Here is a 7,267-nt window from a genome sequence, read left to right on the forward strand (position 1 = left end):
CGTCGGCCACGTGGCCGTAATGCCCTCGCCTGGCACCTGCATGATGGCCCATCAGGGGCTCAGGGAGGGCCCGGCGCTGAGCCGCCAAGGACTCCGGGACTCTGCTGAAGGAAGGCAGGCTGTGTTCCTTCAGCAAGGGCCGCCGGTGCCGGAGGCCCGACAGAGCGCCTGCTGTCCACTCCCGCACCTCGGCCCAGGCGGGGGACAGGGTGGGGACAGGGTGCAGCCAGGGGCTGCCTGGGCCCCGGAGGAGACTTGGGTGGGGGCAGGAACAGCATGACCCTCCCAAATGCATGCTTGCCAAAGGTTTTGCTTCGCTCGGCGAGGAAACCTGTAAGACGGTCCAAGCAGTCCACAGGAGAGCTGACCACACTTGCCCAGGAAACGGCCGGCAAGCCCGGGGACAGTCACCCGGGCCGCTGGGCAGGTGCGCGCCTCTGCGCGGTCCGCTCCCCGCGCTGGGCCTGCGAGGCGCCTAGCTCAGGGTCGTCGTGCCCTCATCCTCACAGCTGATGGCTCTGCCAGCCGGCAGGCGGGCCGGCTCTCACAGGGCCTTTGGGGGGAGCCCCGGCCAGCGGACGGCGGCAGGGGCGCGGGGGACGCAGGCGGCCACGAGGGCTCTCAGCGCACCGCGGCCGGGTAACAAGTCCCGGCTGCCGCGGCCATGCCCGCGGGACAACCCCGCCGATTCCCGTCCCCGGCGTCTCCCAGGCCTGGGGCGGCCCTCCCGCCCGGACCCCGGCTCCTGCCCCGCCGACCCGCCCCCCAGCGCACGGGAACCGAAAAACAGAAAACGTTGGTTAGATGCCACGAAGTAGGTGGCAATGCCTTAACCGTATGCGTGTTGTCAGGCCCGAGGGCCTCTTCCATCCTTGTCAAGGGGAGTGCTAACCTTCTCTCCTTTCATACAACACACCCTCGCTGCCGGCCGCCCGCTATTTATGGCTCCGGAAGCGCGCCACTTTTCGCTTACGGCGACTGAGGCCGGGGAGGGGGGCGGAGGAGGGGCTCGTACCGAAGTGGGTCGCCGGTGGGGCGCCTTCCCCCAGCGCGGAGCCGCCACCGTTCGCATACTACCGCCCAAATCCCCACAGTCGCTGCCGCGTGTGGAACAACTAGCCCGTCCCTGCCCTAATGTATTCATAAAACCAGCCAATCAGAAGCTGGGAGGGACATGCGGAAGTCCTGGGCGTCCCTCAGAAAACGAGAGTCCCCCGGAAACAAAACAGGGCCCGCACGCACTTCCTACACCCACACGCCTCGCGGACGGTCGGGCAGAGACTCGGAACTTCCTGCGGAAATGGCGGTGGTCTGGAGCGAATCAGAGGACGAGGAGCGGAGATCCGGCCCTGCGCTTGGAACTGTGGGTGCTGGAGGCGAGGGCGGGCAGGGGCGCGGCCTGCGCATGCTCCGAGCCCTTCTTTGCACGGCTCAGCGCCTGCTCCACGGCCGCTGCGCACACTGCGCGGGCCGCGGCTTCGAGCCGCGGGGCGGGCCGGCGTGCGCGCAGCGGGCCTCCGTGCCTCCTGTCTGCCCTTTCCTCGGGGCTTGAAGGTTTCCGCCCGATGCTTCCTGCCTCCCTGTCCCCCAGCCGCGGGGGCGCGCGTGCCGCGGGAGAGCGTGTGCGCCCGTTCGGGTGCCGGGCGCGTGTGCGTGCGTGTGCGGTGAGTGCACGCGTGTGTGCGTGTGCGGTGAGTGCACGCGTGTGTGCGTGTGCGGTGAGCGAACGCGTGTGTGCGTGCGTGTGCGGCCGCACGCGAGTGTCCATGCGCGTGGATGGGTCACTGCCAGGGGCAGCGCCGACCTGCAGGGCCCACGCTGGTGGCTGTGGGCTCTGAGCCGGGGGGCATTTCTCTGTGCTTGTCCCGTTGCCTGCTTCCCAAACTGCATTAGAAAACGAAGAGGTCTCATTGTTAATTAGAAAAGGCAAGACTTCGTTGGTTGGTCGAGGCAGTTCTTAAGTTTCTCCTGCGCCCTCGGTCTGGAGGCCCGGAGAAGGGGTGGTGGGGGGTCCCCCCTGGTGAGGCGGGGGCTGCGGCTGGACCCTGCCTGTGGGCGGCCAGCTTCCCCGCACCTGCCACCGATGAGAAGTTGGGGTGAGCCCCCTTAGTTACAGATGCAGAGCCAGCCTAGGGTGGGACGAGGGGCGCCGCCCGCTTCAGCCGAGCACCTGAGGGGAGAAGAGCCGGGAGTGATCAGGGCACTCAGTGGAGAGGGACCGCAGTCAGGGCCCCGGGTTGAGCTGTGTGACCTGGGCACAAGTGCCCTCCAGCTCCCCAAACCCACGAGCAAGAGGCCATCCGGCGCCCCCATTTTATAGCTGAAGATGTAGAGGCCGAAGCGGGTGGGTAGTTTGGGCCTGGTCACACTGGGTGTCAGCGGGAGGGAGTCCCGTGTTTCATCTTGTCTGCCTGTGCCCGACTCTCGTGCTCACAGCTGGCTTCTGTACCCCGGCTCTCTGCCTTGGCCCTACGGGGCCCCTCAGGTCTGGGCACACCTCAGGCTCCACACGAGCCAGCTGGGTCTCACTGATGTCTCCTGCCCATCTGCCGGCCACGTGGGGCTTCCTTCCGCTGGGTTTGCAAGCTCCTGGTCCATGTGGGCTTGGAACCAAGGGGCAGCCGGCTCCTCAGGAACCCCAGGCCAGGCCTCGCAAGCTTTAGAGTGAATCCGAACCACCTGGGATCAAAATGCAGGTTCCTGGGACCACCTCCCAGAGTCTGAATCAAAAGCCTGGGTAGGCCCGAGAATCTGCATTTCACAAAGCATATTAGCTTCCCCATCTGAGCAGCCTGTCTGCTCTGGGTGGAGGGTGGGAGATGCCACGTCTTCCAGGGGACCCAGCGAGAGTGACAAGTGTGGGAAGGGTTTGTAGAATCAGGTCTTCGTGGGGTTGGAGGGACCAGGCGGGAAGGACCCAGGAGGTGGCAGCTCCTTCCCAGGCTGCATTTCATGAGGCTGCTTTTCTGGGTGTCTGCTGTGGGGGCGTCCAGGACTCGAGGCCAGACGGCACCTCCCGTCCCCTTTGCTTTTGAACCGAAGGGCATCCCACAGTGTACGTGGAATAAATCCATGGGCTACTGCTGCGAGACCCCTGCCTCCCGCCCTGGTCCTGGCATGTTCTCAGCTCTGCCCCGCATAGCAAGACCCTGGCTGGGAGAGCCCTCCTGGGCCAGCAGGTCACTCTGGGCCAGAGGAAAGGTTGGCCACCTGCCTCGTGTCCTGGGCGGGAGGCCAGATGGACGAGTGGAGTCCTCACCTACAGGGGGGCAGTTCGCTGTTCACTCCCCCCGAGTTCACCAGGAACAGAACCCACTGGACCCTCCCCAGGGACCATCCCCAAAGGCCCCCACGTGAAATCAGGCAACACCCAGAGAAAGGTTCAGAAGTAAGAGAAGGTGAGCTCACCTTGCTGACCTGTCCATTTTGCACATGCCGAAACGGAGGGAGGGGAGGCACTTGCCCGAGGGCACCCAGCGGGTTGTTGTTAGTGTTTGGGGTGAGGACCCAGCCCCCGACCCCCAGATGGCAGAAGTGGGTGGGAATGTGGGTTTCCTTCTAGCCCTGGTGAAGCCCCAGGCCTGTGTAGACCCTTCTCCGAGTGTCCTCTGGAATTGCTAGATAAAATACAGGATTTTATCAAATAGCAATGTTTTTGTGTATGTCCCGAATATTTTATGGGATATACTTATGCTAAAAGTTACCTATTGTTCTTCTGAAATTCAAACTTAGCTGAGGGTCCTGAAGCTTTATTTGCGCAGTCCTGCAACCCTGGTAACAGGAGAGGGGACTTTAGTCATTTGCCCACGAGGCATTTCCCACTGTGCCCCACGAGACCACTAGCTGTCCCTGTGGAGAAGAAGCTTGTTTGGGAACTTCTGTGTGAAACAAAATTGCATGACCCCCCCCCCCCACACACACAGGAAGAGCCCACTGGTGGGCCGTGGAGCTCATGAGAATGGGAGAGAGAGACCTGGGGCGCAGCGTCTTGGCTGATGGGCTGTGGGATGAGGGTCTGTGCAGGAGGGAGAGGAGAGCGCAGGGAAGGGGGAAGCAGCAAGAGGAGGAGCAAAGCCACGTGTATGGACAGAGGGGAGGAAGGAGAAATAATCCTGACCCTAGGGCTCACCCCGAGAGCGTCTCCTGGCGGCAAAGTCCAGGCTTGCGGGCCGGGCGCTTTGAGACCTGGGCTCTGCAGACCCAGCTGGAGTCTGGTCTCTCAGGGGGCCCCAGGAGCGCTCAGCAAGCTTCAGGCCGTGCTCCTCATTATTCAGAGCAAAAACGCTGTTCGGCCCTGCCTACAATACTCCTGTCCAGGCCCCAGTGGCTTTGGAGAGCTTGACTTTTCCTGACCTCGACCAAGTCTCTGCGTCGGTTCTGGAGAAGCCTGGACTCAGGTGGCAAGTCTGTGGCCACTGGGGTCTCCCCACATGAGCTCCCCCCCCCGAAACCCAGCCATGTGACCCAGGTCTCCCGGCTCTCATAGCTCGGAGTTCCTGGCCCCCTGAGGACGGGCAGGGTCAGAGATGGGAGCAGAGTGGAAACACCTGCCATCCAGCACAATCCTGCAGGATTCAGGGTTTGGTGGTGGGGTTAGAGCTCCTGCAGGATTCGGGGTTCGGCGGTGAGATTAGAGCTACAGCTCGATTCAGAGACTTCCTCTTGGAGACACATTTTGCTGGCAGTGCCTGTGACCTGCACGGCCCCCTGCCTCTTCCCCTCCTCTGCCGACCGTCCAGCCGGCCCCAAAGGCCTTTCTGGGTTCTTGGGAGGTTCTCAGCTGGGAGGGGAGAGCAGTGACATTCCCAGCAAGAGCGACAGGCCCTGAGGACTCATTGCCTTTTGGAACGGAAGGCCTTGGTGACCCAGGACCCGGCTGGGGCCGGCCATCATGAGCCTTCTTGGCGTGACTGCTGGGGCCCAGAGGGTCAGCTTCAAGGCCACTGCTTGCGGCCACCAAACAGACCAGGGGCCTTTGGAATCGGGCAGGCCGTGGCCTGTGGATGTCCCCGTCCTCTGGCTCCTGTCCTGCTGGCCTAGGGGTGGCCGGTGGGCTGTCCCCACGGTGGTGGTTTCCTGCCCTCCGCCTGCACTCTGCGGTCTGTGGGAGGGACGCCTCGCTGGGCAGTTCCAGGAGCGTCCACCAGAGGGCGGGCCTGCACCTCTCAGCGTCTAGGCTGTGGGTGTGGGCGAACGGGACCGGGCGCCAGGGCCTGGGCAGGCCGGCGGCCAACCTGCGCTAAGCCTCAGCCCCTGGAGCCCGGCCGGCTGCCTCAGCACACTGTCTGGCTTGCCGTGGCCCTGGGAAAGTCGCCCAGCCCGCCCGGTGCCTCGGTTTCCTTCCCCGACAGGACCCGAGCTTGGGGCTTGGCTCCAGGGAAGGCTCAGGAGGGCTGGCTATTCCTATCCCGGTTCCCAGAGAGAGAAACCGGGGCTCTGGGCATTTACGGGATGTCTGGAGGGGGTACCCCAGGGAGGCAGGCGGTGGGGTCTGCAGTCTAGGCAGGCTAGTGGGTTTGTGGCGTTCCTGGAACGCGCCCGACCTGCAAATGCTCCGTTGGGTGTAACCTGGACACTTAATGGCGTTAGTTCTTCCAGAAGCCCGTTTTCCCACTATTACACAAGGATACCTGCCCATTGCGTGTGCATTTAAAGCCACACCAAGCAAAATAGCCCTGGTCTGACCACACAACCCAGTCGGTGGGCACAGTTTTTTGCATTTTACAGACAAGAATGATTTGCATTATTATCAGGTTCCTACTTCCTGTAAATGGCAGAGTTGTGATGGCTTTGAGCTGCCATCGGTGGGCGGCGTCCCGGGCAGGCCGCCCGTCAGGAGGTTTTTGTGCAGGGGAGGGGGGGGTCCAGATAAGGCCTTTTTGGTAAATAAGTTTCCAGATTTTTCTCTGGGTATTAATGGGCCCTGATGGTTTTAAAATAGGACGTTCCTTGCAGTGCAGACACGGTGCCCGCTCATCCTGGGGACGGGCGCGTGGTTGTGTCGCTCTGTGTCCCTACAGACAGCGTGCTTCTCTCTGTCCCCGAGAGCTGTTAATGGGGCTGATGTTGCGTCCTGCAGCTGGTGGCAGAGAGAACACGCGGCCTTTGAAAGCTGCTTTTCTTTTGTTTCTCTGCACATCCGTGGAGGCTCCAGGCCGGGTGACGATGTGTCCCCCCCCGCCCCCGGCCATCACTCCCAGGGATGCCCCCAGGCCACTCGGCCATGCCTGCAGGGAGAGCGATGACCGTCCAGGGGTGAGGCCTCTCCTCAGGGGCTGCTATTAATAAAGTGACCACTGACCCCCGGAAGTGGGGAGGGAGGAGGGGACGGAGTGTTCCCAGGGTTGGCGTTTGGCCAGAGGCCTCCCTTGCGTGACTGGGAGGCCTCCAGAGCGCCCTGGTTCTGCCCTGGCTCCTTGGCCCCCTGGCCCGGAAGCTCTGCGTGGACCAAGTGCGGGGGCTGCCCTTCCTCTGGGATATAAATATCCCAGCACCGGCCCCCTGCAGCCTCCCAAGAGGGCTGGCGAGGGAGGGAGGAGCCTCAGGCCTGTGACCCTGCGGGCCTGAGACCCAGGTCATGGCCCTCCAGGAGCTGGCTTGGGGCCGCCCCGCTGTGCGGCTCTGTGTGCGGGAGCCCCCGGGGCAGCCTGGCAGCGAGGCCCTGCTTTACTCCCCTGCTGGTTTGGTCGTTGGTGGATGCCGCTGGGGCAGAAGAGGGGCCCTGCCCAGGACTGGAGAGACGGGGAGGGCAGGAAAACGGTCTAGTCTTCTCTACACCTGTGTGCGCCCCTCTGGGGCTCTGGGCCTCGGGTTCCAGGAGGGGGAGACAAATGACTGAGTCCCGACAGAGTCCGCGTGGCCAGTGCTGTGCTGGGTTCTCCGATCCCTCACCTGTCCTCACACAGAGGGGGCCTGCATCCCGCAGGTGAGGTACGGAGGCTCAGGTGACCAGTGCAGGCCACATGGGGGTTAAATCCCACCACGGTCCCCTGGATGCTTCCGAAAGGCTGTGGGTTCTGGTCCCTCCAATTGGAACCCGGAGAAACTGGTGCTGGAGGAGGGGCCGAGCGTTCTCAGCACTGCAGGGCCCAGGCCCTGAGTGGGGGGCAGACACAGCCCCTCCTAGTTCTTGGTCCTCGTGGGCCCAGCTTGGCAGGGATGGTGGGGGACTCACGATGAAGCATTGACAAATCCTTTGCATGGGGCAGCAAAACTTCCTTAAACACGCACTGGAAAAGGTTTACTGTAGAAGATGCTGCCAGACAAA

At 63.1% G+C, this 7,267-nt stretch overlaps 1 non-coding gene across 1 annotated transcript; it reads right to left on the minus strand.

Moving 5' to 3' along the window:
- Positions 1-788: 788 nt before the first annotated feature.
- Positions 789-914, minus strand: LOC123850350 (U6atac minor spliceosomal RNA). Its single transcript, XR_006792313.1, has one exon. It is a non-coding gene; the product is annotated as a U6atac minor spliceosomal RNA (small nuclear RNA).
- Positions 915-7,267: the final 6,353 nt, after the last annotated feature.

The sequence above is a fragment of the Mirounga angustirostris genome, unplaced genomic scaffold, assembly GCF_029215605.1.
Source record: "Mirounga angustirostris isolate CCGP_5_RB_7025 unplaced genomic scaffold, mMirAng1.0.hap1 SCAF_15, whole genome shotgun sequence".
NCBI classification, from domain to species: Eukaryota; Metazoa; Chordata; class Mammalia; order Carnivora; family Phocidae; genus Mirounga; species Mirounga angustirostris.